The sequence below is a fragment of the Myxine glutinosa genome, chromosome 2, assembly GCF_964187855.1.
Source record: "Myxine glutinosa chromosome 2, kmMyxGlut1.1, whole genome shotgun sequence".
Classification (NCBI taxonomy): Eukaryota; Metazoa; Chordata; class Myxini; order Myxiniformes; family Myxinidae; genus Myxine; species Myxine glutinosa.
The window spans coordinates 77,447,396-77,461,462 of record NC_136262.1 but is presented as its reverse complement, the minus strand read 5'-3'; the positions used below and the strand labels follow the sequence as shown (position 1 = coordinate 77,461,462).

Genomic DNA, 14,067 nt, shown 5'->3' with positions numbered 1-14,067 from the left:
GTGAAGTTAGTTATATGTTGTTAGCTTTCGCCCTTCTCATGTTTCTGGGACATTAGAGACGTAGTCGGGGGACTGACTGTACGCGATCCCTTTCAAGCTAAACGGCCCGTGTCATGTTGGGGGAGAGGGGGCCTCGGGGTCCTGAGCCAAAGTGCTTTCTCGCAGCGGTTGCCCCATCAGATTCGAGGCGCCGCCTGCGGACACACACGCTGCGAAACCGCCCTTTGCCTGTGGCTCTTTATTGACGTGCGCTCGATGGCCGCGATACACAAACGCTGGCTCGCAGCTCGGAACAGGCACCTTCGTCGTCCCCTCCCGCTCCGACCCCCCCACCCCGCCCCAATCTCCCAATTCGCGACCTGTCGGCTTTAAGCACTTGGCACAGGTTTGCGAACCATTCACAACGGCACCTAAGCGGCTTAGCAAGCGGGTTCCCACACCCCACCTGCCACATCGCAGGAACGTAGCCCGCAAAGAGGACGCAGGTGTGGAGGTGTAAACATTTCCAAAGCTTCTCGTCATTTTATATTGTTTGTTAAACTCTTGAATGTGAATACTTCATGGTTGCCCTTGTAAAATCATAACAAAATGAATATATTTTTTTTGAACGTTATTACCTCCGCCAACAAATGTGGATGGAGGTTATGTTTTTATAACCCTCTCTGTTTGTCCGTTTGTTTGTTTGTGAACAAAATATCTCAAGAAGTTGTAGACGGATTCGGACGAAATTTGGCAGAGATGGAGTGTATGTGACAAGGACGAAATGATTAGATTTTGGTGAAGATCCGGATTCGGATCCGGCTACGGCTATAGGCCTACTAGAATTTTAAAGTGATTCTTCACCATTGGGAGATAGGGCCAAAAACGATACATGGAAGGATATCTCAAAAAGTTGTGGATGGATTTGGACGAAACTTGTTGGACCGGTTGTGTGTGTGTAAAGGAAGAATCGATTCAATATTGGTGAAGATCCAGCTCGTCTATTTTTTAAAGTCATTCTTCACGATTGAGTGATATGGCCAACCAGGTGGAGGTAAGCTCTCCACTGAGTGCCGTTCTAGTTTTAATCTCCCTCCTCGAGGATAGCCTTCAATGTACCTTTCTTTAGACAGCCCAGGGATACCCCCCGCAGGGCATCAGCAGCCTTTGATGCGAGGTGGGCTGGGCAGAGTGGGGCTGTCTGACCTGATGTTTTCGCACGTGCGCAAAAGAGGATCCGTGGGCCACGCCAAGGTCAAACGTCGCACTTGCATCCTGAACCGGCCCAAGTGAGAACTTACGGGGGCTGCCTTTTGTTGTCGAGGGGAGAGGCGCTTTCATCTCGAGAGATTTGCTGTTCTGGCCGAAGCCATCTGCGTGAGCCCAAGCCCGATGAACTTTACTTTGGTGGCGAGTCAATATTAGCCGCTGGAGTTTGCGTGACGGGCCTGTTTGTTGACCCAAGCCCTCACGTGTTTGGCCTACTCTGTTTGGCTTGGACTCATCCTGGGCCGACGCATCATTGCGCATGGAGGGTGAAGAAAAGGGAAGGGGAGGAAAGAAGCAGGGGTCTATACCTTTGGTGAGCTGGGGACCCGCTCCAATAGGGAAAACCATTTATAAGCGTCTCGGCGAGGGTTGGTTTAGGGGGGAGGAACGGGAATTAAATCTGGCCAACCTCATATCTGCAATAAATCTACATTCATTAAGGACCAAGTCCGAAAAATTATATATATATATATATATATATATATATATATATATATATATATATATATATATATATATATATATATATATATATATATATATACATATATATATATATATATATATATATATATATATATATATATATATATATATATATATATATATACATATATATATATATACATATATATATATATATATACATATATATATATATACATATATATATATATATATATATATATATATATATATATATATATATATTTCTACGGTTTTGAGATTGGCACATTTAAGTCATTAAAGGTTAAAGGTTTGCCCCCCATAGTTAGTCACACAAACAACATATAGGCCCATTTGTAGTATAGTTATGTCTTTGTATGTGTAAGAATAGGCCATTTCCCCTCTTAGTGCCTGCTTTGTGTAAAGACAGGAAAATAGGCTTTACTTGCCACCGACTTCCCAGCCACCCTAGCCCTGATCCAGTTTGTTAAGCATTGGCTGCCCACTAGTCGAGTAACACGAGGTAGGCCTAAAAAGGGTGGGGCCGGTGTTGAGGTCGGGGAGCAGCAGCGGAAGACGGTAAGAGCCACCAGCCAATCAGGGCTCTAGCGGCATGGCGTGAGAGGGCGTGGTGAGGCGTGTCTGGTGAGTCCGAGAAGGTTCGCGGGGCGTGCCTATATAACGCGCTGCGCAAAGCCCTCGAGAGGACTTATCAGCAGGATTGATCAGAAGGACTTGAGGGGGTTTGCTCGTTGTGAAAGGACTCGCACGCCAGGACTCGCAGGGGAGAGAGAAAGGATTCGGACTCGCAAGATAAGCGCGTTGTTTGGAGAACTTGCGGAGGATACGAGCGTTGTTTAAGGACTCGCAGAGAGAGAGAAGAAGAGGCGTTGAACTGTGCCAAGTACGCGGGCGCAGCCAGGTGCGCCGGTAAGCGTTATAAGGTAACGCTTATTGCGCTTTTCACCCACGCGAGTAAGCACGGCCATAGCCGCAAGTGAATAACTGTCAGCCACGTCGAAGTCCGCTCCCTACCAATTCGCCTCGGATAACTAGCTCCATTCAGATGACACACGGAGAGCTCCTGCCTTCACCATCCACAAAGGACGTGCCGGGGACCGGAGAGGACTGCATGAGAGCCATCCCGTGGCGAGCTGGTGAACATCATCCTGCCATCTGCAATCCCCATGTGAGTGTGTGTGTGAGACGGGCCCGTGTCCTTGGGATTAAGTATAAGACTGTTTTAAGGATTGCTCTGTGTCTCTGCTCTTGAACCATTGTATATTGTAAATAATAATAATTAAACCTGTTATTCCTTTGCTTCCCAATTGGATCGCCTTTGTGATTTCTCCATTGACTAAGCGCTGTACGAATAAGAACCGCTTGAATTGGGGTCTAGTAAGTGATAACGGCACGGATCACGTGTACGCAACCGCTCAGCGTATCCACACACATGGTTCATGCAGGGCTTATCTCCTGGCTTCAGGGCAGCGTGAGTATTTAGGTAATAGCGAATTCGGTCCTAATACCCTATTTCGCGCTGTCCGGAAGGGACGTCATAGGTCCCGGGTCGCGCTGGTCAGTCAAAGACAAGGGGACTAATCCCCCCTTGGTAAGGGTCAAAGGCCGGCGGCAGATCCGCAACAATATATATATATAATTTCAAAACACACCTGGTCACAAGTGTGCCTCAATGACCGGGTCCTCAGACGAGGTCCTCAGCATCATCCCGTTTTGGCCCTTCAACCTCGATACGGTCAGCTAAGGTAGGCCAGCAGGGGCACATACACCTCCACATGCAGCAGCTACACCTGGATGCGTACATACCCCCACCCCCAACACAGACTACAACAACAAAATCACCTCCACTCCCAGAATCCACAGCCCCTCACCCACTCACTCACTCACACACACCAAAACAACCATACCGAACCAACCGACCACCTCCCCTTACAACATGCACCACTCAAAAAAACACATTCATGCAAAACCACACTCACTCCTGCAAAAAAAAAAAACACACACACACACACACATCTCCATATCTCTTACACGCTCAGTCACTACCCCTTTAGGCTGAAATGAACCACCACCGACAACCTCAACCTCCACCGTTCGACGTGCCTCCATAAACTTCCTCCAAATCCAAAATGAGCCTTTCAAGGCAACCTGGGCAACTTTGTCACACATCCTCCTTCTTTCTGTACCACACACTCCAAGCCGAGCAAGAAATGCAGAAAAGGAATTGCCAATATACCCTCTACACCCCACCTCGAATGGCTGACAAGAAACTCGCCAACCATTCTCCTGACACTCTGCCTCCAGCTCACTGTACTTTCCTCTCTTCCTTTCGTGCACCTCCTCCATGTTCTCTTCCCAAGGTACAGACAATTCCCCTAAGATGACCTGTCTTGTTGCACCTGACCAGATGACAATGTCAGGCCACAACCTTTTCTCACAGGTCTCCTCTGGGAATACCAATTGTGAGTTTTGGTCTGCCACCAGTTGTCCATCACAAGCATCTGACAGCCCTCTTGCTTTGCACCTCTTCCCCTTTCCACCTCTCACCACACTGCCCTCTTTGACAAACTACACCCCTCCCCCATCAGTATCCTTCTCCACTCTTCTCTCTCGATCTCAGCAGCCTTGTTGCACCATCTGCACTACCACCACCAGCATCTGATCATGCCACCACTTGTATCTTCCTGCTGCCAATGCTACTGAGCATGCACTCAGAGCATGCTGCACCGTTCCAAAACCTCCACACAAAGAACATCTCTCCTCCTGCAACAACCCCCACAATCCTGTTGCAACCGCTCCTCCATCTCATCCTCCTCTGCTCTTGCATTCCACTTCCGACTTTCCTTCTTCTCTGGGAGAGCATTCTTTACGACTGAATCAATCGAATCCCGCAACATTATGAACACCCGCACCTTAATCACCTTAAACTCCTCGGTTAATAATGTCAAGGGAAACCGGAGTTTTCCACTCTGACCATAAAAGGCAATGTTCATCAAAAAGCCTCCTCGAGGATAGTGAGGATCCATTTTGTATCAAACGGTTATATAATATAATATGTGAATATTTATATATATGTGTGTGTGTGTTTGTATGCAAAATCATAATTGTATGGGGGAATTAATGAAACCTCCCACCCACGTTAGAACACCCGCTGGGACACCAAACATTTCCACAAAAAGTTTGGCAGGGCTAGCTCCAAAACTGAGGGAGTTGTTTGAGGACAGAGAGATACTCCTGCTATATATATATATATATATATATATATATATATATAGTCATATATATACATATATATAGTCATATATATATATATATATAGTCATATATATATATATATAGTCATATATATATATATATATATATATATATATATGTATATATATATATATTATTGTTGCGGTTTTTGGAATAAAGGTAACCCCCCTCCTCGTTAGTTGCACCACAACATGTAGTCTCGTTTAGTCAGTTATTTCTTATTAAATGTGAAGTATAGTCTCCTTCCCAGTGTAAGTATGCGTTGAGGCAGGTAAGTAAGGGTAGGCCTCTTGGAGCTTGGAATGCCATGTGATGGGCCTAGGGCAAGTCGAGCAGGCCCGAGGGAGGAGCTGGAGGGCGTGGCTGGTAAGCAGCAAACAGCCAATGGGAGCTAAAGGGGAGTGGCCAGCAACGGCGGCCAATGAGAAATAAGGGGAGTAACTGATGAGGGACTATCATGACACATGACCCCCAGCGGCCAGTGGAGGCCTGTGGAACACTCTACTGGGGCTCCGGGGGGATATAAGACCCGGCCCGGACCCCGAACTATCTGCTGCCCCCCATTCTCCCTGGCTCTGGTCTCTCTCTGCTGCCCCCCCCCCCCCCCCCGTTCTCCCTGGCTCTGGTCTGTCTGCTGCCCCTGTTCTCCCTGGCTCTGGTCTCTCTTTTGCCCTCGCTCTCTTGGGATTCAGGCTCTCGCAGGAGGATCTCTCTCGTTGGCCCTGTACTCCGACGATCTCCCTGCCTGGACTCCCTGCACATGCGCTTTTGCCTCGCTGGCTTCGGGACACGCTGCGTGGATTCCCGTTCGTGCATGACTCAGGCCGACGTCCCTGCCGCAAACATCCTCGGGGGAAACACCCAACGAGCCGTCAAGGGCGGACTGCACTAAGCGGCCGTGCTTTGTGCGCGTCCTCTTCTTCCTCCCCTTCCCCGAGCGAGTCAGAGGGCCCTTGTCTGGGAAAACGTAAGTAAGGACTGTTATGTTTATCTTCTGTGTCCCTTTTCTCTCACCAGTGTACATTTGTGAATAAAACTTTGCTTGTTTCCAACATGGCCGTTTTCGTCCCTTCACCATTGGCCTCGCATTGCATGAGTTAAAACCGCTCGATCGGGTTCATAGTAATTAACGGCACGAGTTATGCGACACGCAAACCGCTCGGCGTTAAAGACCAGCGTGACCCGTGTGAGGTCCAGCCCCCGTCCTCGCGGCGGCGTGTGTATCGAAGGTACTCGGGTCGTGACCGGAAACGCTTCCATGTGCTAGCTGCGGGTTTGGCGGCTGGAATTGCCCAGCAATCCGCCCCCACGAGTGTAGAGTGGGTAGCGGCCTCGTGGACTCAAAGCTCGAGGGGGAGCAGGGCTTAATCCCCAATACAGTACGTCGACGAGCTCGAGATCCACAACAAATTGGTAGTCAGTTGTGGGATTCGAACCCGACACCAACAAATTGGTGTCCGGGAGTGGGATATTTGGACCTGGAATGCGCTTTACGTACTCAAAATTAGGAGCGCGTACGAAATTTAGTTTTAAAAACCAAATTTATTTGAGTTCGTGCAATGGCTGGCCAAGACGAACAAATGCCGGTGGGAGTAGGAAATGTAGAAGAACCAATGACTGAGGACCGGCAGGAACAATTGGTAGAGGGGGAAATTGATGAGGGTGCGGCAGTCGGTGAAGAAAATGGCGGCGCCTCGCACGTGGTGGTGGAGGCCGAGTCCGCTGTGCAAGCAGGGATGTTTAAAAACATGGAGTTATTCCTCACTAAATGGGAAGCATTCTTTGAGGTGCAAAGGAAAAAAATGAGTACTCGGATGGACACAATGGGGGAGGACATTGGGCGTAAGCCAAGCGAAGAGGTAGCGGTGGTACGCGACGGGGTGAAGTGGTGCGAGGAGCGCGTGGAGAGGGCATTAAAGCAGAGCATGGCCAAACTGACTGGGGCTATGGGAGTAGCGACGCGAGAGGAAGAGAAACCGACGAAGGTCAAATTGGAAGAGGAAATTTTGGGGGCGCCGACGATGGTCGAATTGGAAGAGGAAATTTTGGGGGCGCTGACGATCGTCGAGTTGGAGGAGAAAATAGTCGGGCGCACTGGGGAATAGAGGAGGGAACCCTGGAAAAAGAAGAAATAATTGGGGTTGAAGAGACGGGAGAGATAGGGAGTGAATCACGGGAGGAGGTAATGGAACATATGCAAAGTTCGTGTTCGCACCGTGATGCCATGCTTGCTGACCAAATAAAAAGTTTGCAAGTGCTGGCAGAGAAGCAGGGGAAGGAGATTCCTGAGGTGAGTCATAATGGCGGGAATGTGTTTGGTGCGGACGGGTGCTCGGCGAGCTTGGGAGAGAGGTGAGACCCAGGTGGTCGTGAAGGGCCCATTGTGAGGTGTGTGAGTGGTAGTGTTACAGAGTGTGAGAGGGAGTGCATACCGGAGTGCGTGGAGAGAGAGTGTGCACCGGCGTGTGTGATGACTGAGTGTGTGAAAGGTGTGAGTGCGCCGAGGTGTGCAAGTACGAGTACAGAGTGTGAGAGCGAGTGCACACCGGAGTGTGAGGAAGAGTGTGCACCGGAGTGTGCGATGACAGAGTGTGTGGGGGGCGCGTGTGCGCCTGGGTGTGCGAGTGTGGAGTGGGTTGCGAGTCGTGATGACGGGGCCCAGGCATCGACACCGACCGGGGTAGAACTTAGCGGGATGAGTAGCGTACGCGAGCCCCCGGTGAGTTGTGTGCCGCGGGGACCGGAGGGAATCGATGCTGCGTCAGTCTCGCAATGACCGGCCTGCATGATTCGTGCCTCCGGCACCCGCACAGTATGGTTGGCGCTGTATGGCGGCAAGGGCGATCGGCCGGGTTCGAGGGGAGGTATGGATTTTCGGAGCCACGAACCTTATCAGGTGAGGTGCTTTGACCGTGGCCGGTTTGGTCATCGTGCGTGGGACCGAAGGGCCCCACGCAGGGATGGAGGCCGGCACCTGGGCCCATCAATTCCTCCCCCCTCGGATCGTCAATGGGTTCATAGTAATTAACGGCACGAGTTACGCGACACGCAAACCGCTCGGCGTTAAAGACCAGCGTGACTCGTGTGAGGTCCAGCCCCCGTCCTCGCGGCAGCGTGTGTATTGAAGGTACTCGGGTCGTGACCGGAAACCCTTCCACGTGCTGGCTACGGGTTTGGCGGCTGGAATTGCCCAGAAATCCGCCCCCACGAGTGTAGAGTGGGTAGCGGCCTCGAGGACTCGAAGCTCGAGGCGGAGCAGGGCTTAATCCCCCCTCAGTACGTTGACAAGGTCGAGATCCGCCACAATATAGATATATATATTTCGCATGTGGAAACATAAACATAAACAAACATAAACATAAATGCAAATTTCGCATGTGGAAAAAGTAAGTACACCCCATGAAATGTTTTTAAATCTTTTTAACATATGTGGACATATCAAATTTGATCTTCATTAAAACAGTATCTAGAGATAAAGGTGATCTAATTGAACAACAAACAATGAAAAATTGACTTTGTAATAATTTGTTCAACAAAAAATTGTTGCACAGCATGCACAATTGCATGCACAGCTCGTTTCAAATCCCCCCCCCCCCCCCAACATCTCAATGGGATTTAGATCCGAGCTTTGACTTGGCCATTCCAGAACCCTCCATTTCTTTCTTTTCAGCCATTCCTTGGTGGATTTACTGGTATGTTTAAGGTCATTGTCATGTTGCAAGGTCCACCTTCGGTTGAGCTTCAGCTTTCCGACAGATGGCCTCACATTATCCTCAAGCACCCTCTGGTACAATGAAGAATTCATAGTGGATTATATGATGGTGAGCTGCCCAGGCCCTGATGCAGCAAAGCTGCCCCAAACAATAATATTTCCACCACCATGCTTTACAGTTGGTATCAGGTTCTTGTGGTCAAATGCTATCTTTGGTTTTCGCCAAACATGTCTTCTGGTACTGTGGCCAAATAGCTCTACATTTGACTCATCTGTCCAGAGCACATTGTTCCAGAAGTGCTGGTCTTTGCCTTGGTGTTCAATGGCAAACTTTAGTTTTGCCCTGATGTTCTTTCTGGACAGCAAAGGTTTCCTCCTGGCACACCTCCCATGTAGATCAAATTTGTGCAGCCTCTTTCTAATGGTAGACTCATGCACTTTGACATCAACAGTGGCAAGAGCTACCTGTAGGTCTCGTGATGACATTCTGGGGTTCTTCGAGACTTCTTTCAGCATCTTGCGGTCTGCTCTCGGGCTGAACTTGCTGGGGCGGCCTGGCCTGAGCAAATTGGCAGTTGTTTGGAATCTTCTCCACTTGTAAATGATCTTCCGGACAGTCGAATGATTGATTTCAAATTGTTTGGAGATCTTTTTAAATCCTTCTCCCAGACACTTAGGCATCTATAACCTTCTTTCTGAAGGCCTCAGAGAGCTCTTTTGATCTAGGCATGGTGACGCCACACACTTCAACAACAAAGAGCAAACCAAACTAAATGTCTGAGGTTTAAATATGACAGGTTCCTCCAAGATCCTCTCTAACGATGTTAAAATCATTTGCACCTGAGCTGGTGCACCTGATTCTAATTTTAGGTATTTGAAAGTGTAGGAGTGTACTTACTTTTTCCACATGCGAAATTTGCATTTATGTTTATTTAAATTATACAATGGACTACAAACTGTAAATGTTTCATGACATTTGTTATATTATATCACCTTTATCTGTCAATATTGTTGAAATGAAGATCAATTAGCTGTATGTTGAAATATGTTGAAAACGTCAAAACTTTACATGGGGTGTACTTACTTTTTCACATGACTGTATATATATATATATATATATATATATACAGACTTGGCATTTAATATGGAATATTTTTTTTGTGGTGGTGAACTTACTTTTCAAGATGTCTTAGAACCAAAAGTTCATTGGAATTATGTTGAAATTATTCTAGATTTTGTTAATGTGACCTTTAAAAGAAACAAAAACCACATTTAACATTTCGAAACAAATAAATTGATCCTTGAAAGTGATGCAAACTGATATCGAACTCAATTCATGGACAGTACTGTGTTAAACTTCTGTACGTTTTCCAGAAGTATCTCTTTATTTTGCACATTAGCCAAAATTTTTTTTAACAAAAACAAAAGTTAAATTACGACTGGGATTACGGACAGCAAAATTACAGTTCAGTACTTCGTGTAACCCCCACGAGCATTCAGGAGAGCACGTACACGTTGAGGCATGCTGTTCACAAGATTTGCCCAGGTTTGGACAGGAATCGCTTGCCATGTAGTGACAATAGCCTGCTGCAATTCACGCACAGAGGTCGGCTGCTGGTCCAAGTGGTCGATTTGATGCGTTAATTCTGCCCACAAGTTCTCTATCGGATTCATATCCGGGGACATGGCAGGCCACTCCATATGCTCTACACCACGGTCAGCAAGAAAGTGTTGGATCATGCGAGCACGATGAGGCCGTGCATTTTCATCTTGGAAGACAAAGTTTCCTCGAAAGGCTGCACGAGCAAATGGAAGCAATGTTTCTTCCAGAATGGCCCTGTACTTGAACTGGTTCAGGTTTCCATTCAGAACAACCAGGTCAGTTTTGCCCCCTGCATGAAAAGCAGCCCAAACGGTCACCCCACCACCTCCAGCTTGGACTCTTGGCACTAAACAATCTTTGTTGTAGGCTTCATGCGCACTCGGACACGGCCATCTTGACGATACACCAGAAATCTAGACTCGTCACTGAAGGTCACGTGATTCCAGTGTCCTGGCTGCCATTGACGGTGCTCTCTGGCCCACTGCAATCGGCGCTGGCGGTGTTGTCTGGTCAGGCGTGGCTTTCTCAGGGGACGACTCGCACGATAGCCTGCTTGAACCAGTCGTTGGTTGACTAGCCTTCTGGATACAGGCACATTTGTCAGTTGCTGCCACTCAGCCCTAAGCCGATTAGCTGACTTGGTACGGCCATTGTGGACTAACCGGTGCAGCTCGCGATCATCCCTCCTTGTGGTTCTGCAGGGACGTCCTGGCCTCGGTATTGGAGTAGGGACACCCCTCTGAGCATTTCGTTTCAGGATCTTTGACACCTGACCTTGAGTGATGCCATACTGCCGAGCAATAGCACGCTGTTTCATGCCGTAATTTCGTAAAGCCACCACTCCATGACAAACAGCATTGTCGAGTTGACGGACCATCTCCAGAGGAAGCGGCAATAACTTTTGGAGACGTGCAGCAGTTGTTTTCCACTAATACAGAACGCAACAACCCTTGTATACCCGACTCTAAAGCCAATCATCAAATGCACCTGTCCGTACATTTTGCCACGCCACCTGTGATATAATCCTGTTGTTGACTTCTTGCTGCGACAGACAATCAGTGACATAGTTCTTTTAACAAATAAATCACCAAAGTGGAAAAGAAACTCACCAGATTGATATACTGAGTTAAGAAAGTCAACCCAAGTCAAGAAAAAAAAAATATTCCATATTAAATGCCAAGTCTGTATATATATATATATATATATATATATGGAATATTTTTCTCCCCTCTCTGGTTCAGGTTATATATATATACATATACATATACATATATATATATATGTATATATATATATATATATATATATATATATATATATATATATATATATATATATATATATATATATATATGGAAATACGTGACATACATACATATACAGTGCATTCAGAAAGTATTCAGACCCCTTCACCCTTTTCACATTTTGTTATGTTGCAGCCTTATGCTGAAATCGTTTAAATTCATTTTTTCCCTCATCGATCTACCCTCAATACTCCATAATGACAAAGAGAAAACAGGATTTTAGAAAGTTTTGCAAATTAATTAAAAAGAAAAAACTGAAATATGACATTGACGTGAGTATTGATATGACACTTGATATTTAGCTCAGGTGCCTCCCATTTCTCTTGATCATCTTTGAGACGTTTCTACACCTTGATTGGAGTCCACCTGTGGTAAATTTAATTGATTGGAAATGATTTGGAAAGGCACACACCTGTCTATATAAGTTATAAGGTCTCACAGCTGACAATGCATATCAGAGCAAAAACCAAGCCATGAGGTTGAAGGAACTGCCTGCAGAGCTCAGAGACAGGGTTGTGTCGAGGCACAGATCTGGGGAAGCCTACAAAAAAAATCTCTGCTGCATTGAAGGTTTCCAAGAGCACAGTGGCCTTCATAATTCTTAAATGGAAGAAGTTTGGAACAACCAGGACTCTTTCTCGAGCTGGCCGCCCGGCCAAACTGAGCAATCGGGGGAGCAGGGCCTTGGTCAGAGAGGTGACCAAGAACCCGATGGTCACTCTGGCTGAGCTCCAGAGATCCTGTGTGGAGAGGGGAGAAACTTCCAGAAGGACAACCTTCACTGCAACACTCCACCGATCTGGGCTTTATGGCAGAGTGGCCAGACGGAAGCCAAACAGTTCAATCTTGGTTTCATCAGACCACAGAATCTTGTTTCTCACAGTCTGAGAGTCCTTTAGGTGCTTTTTTGCAAACTCCAAGCGGGTTTTCATGTGTCTTTCACTGAGGAGAGGCTTCCGTCTGGCCACTATATATATATATATATATATATATATATATATATATATATATATATATATATATATATATATATATATATATATATATATATATATATATATATATATATATATATATATATATATATATATATATATATATATATATATATATATATATATATGCCGGTGTTGGTTTAACAGTTAAGATGACTGGCTTAAGATCGCAAGGTCCCAAGTTCAAGCCCCTGTCAGCAGTTGAATTAACACCAGGTGGGTTGACTCAGCCTGTCATCCTTCCAATGTTGACAAAATGAGTACCAGCTTACTCGGATGAATGAGCCATGCGAGTATCCCACACTAGAGTGGCGACCTGTCCAGGATTGTGCCCACTAGCTACGAAACTGCTTTGGCAGCCCCATGCCTCTGAATATGCAAATAAGATGTCACCATATATGTATCGGGCTAGTCATAATATATGTCATCATATATGTATATCTTCACACAAACGCACAGGCTGGTTCACCCAATCCACATGGGGTCATTTTGAGTATTCCTTCAAGCCGATTGATGTTAAAAGCTGTAGCAAAACTTAAACTGGGAGTGTGCCACAGCAATAATGGGCCAATTTTTGAGCAATTGGCCCAAGGGTATGGAATTGTATATCGATCAAAGAAAGGCTTCACACACACACACACACACACACACACACACACACACACACACACACACACACACACACACACACACACCTCACTCATATATATATATATATACATATATTGTGTGTTACAGTTAGGTGCCACAGTTATAAAGTAAAGAACATCTTTGTGAGGAATAAATGCTTTCTGATCGTAAAGAGAATTTATTTCTTTGTTGATTAGCATGTGAGATTACCACTGATAGAGTAGATACAGTAAAGGGTTGAATTGTTGGCCATTTAATTGCAGGTACCAGTACTTTTGGATTCTACATATCCATGATGCCTGGACTTTTCGCAAGCATCACTCTCTCATCTTTTGCTCATTTTGATGCCATCACTTATCTGGAAAGATAGAAGTGGTAATTCATCTTATCAATATTTTAAACCGAAAACACTTATAACACTTATAACCCGAAAATCCGACACGAATGCAGGCCTGGGGCTTTTGAGGCCCCGCATAAATGTTGTTGTACTACTATGTAATATCATTATTTTCTTGATATGAGCCTCATTATATGCTCCGATAACTTGGTTACAAATAATTCAGTGACAAAAATATGAAAATTAAAAAACTTTGCACAAATACATTTGTGGGGCCTCCGAGGCCCAATGGCTGCATAGGTGTTGGATTTTTGACAGTTGTGGACATATACATTCTAAAAAAAAGGATTAGTGAATCATATTTTTTGAGGAAATACTCCTCCATGAGCCTCAACTTTTTAGAGAAAAAAAAGTTGAAAAACCAAGAACAAAATTTTTTTTTGCAAAAAAAGAAAAGATTCATTACTTGGATGGGATTCTTCCAACTAATAGGATCAATGATTCACATTTTCTGA

At 45.9% G+C, this 14,067-nt stretch overlaps 1 long non-coding RNA gene across 1 annotated transcript in view; it reads left to right on the top strand.

The window, feature by feature from the left end:
- The first annotated feature begins 412 nt into the window (after positions 1 to 412).
- The window catches only part of LOC144891055 (uncharacterized), a 196,576-nt gene continuing 182,921 nt past the window's right edge, over positions 413 to 14,067 (top strand). The window contains exon 1 of the long non-coding RNA XR_013622692.1: positions 413 to 485. This is a non-coding gene — a long non-coding RNA (uncharacterized LOC144891055). The remainder of the gene's footprint in view (positions 486 to 14,067) is intronic.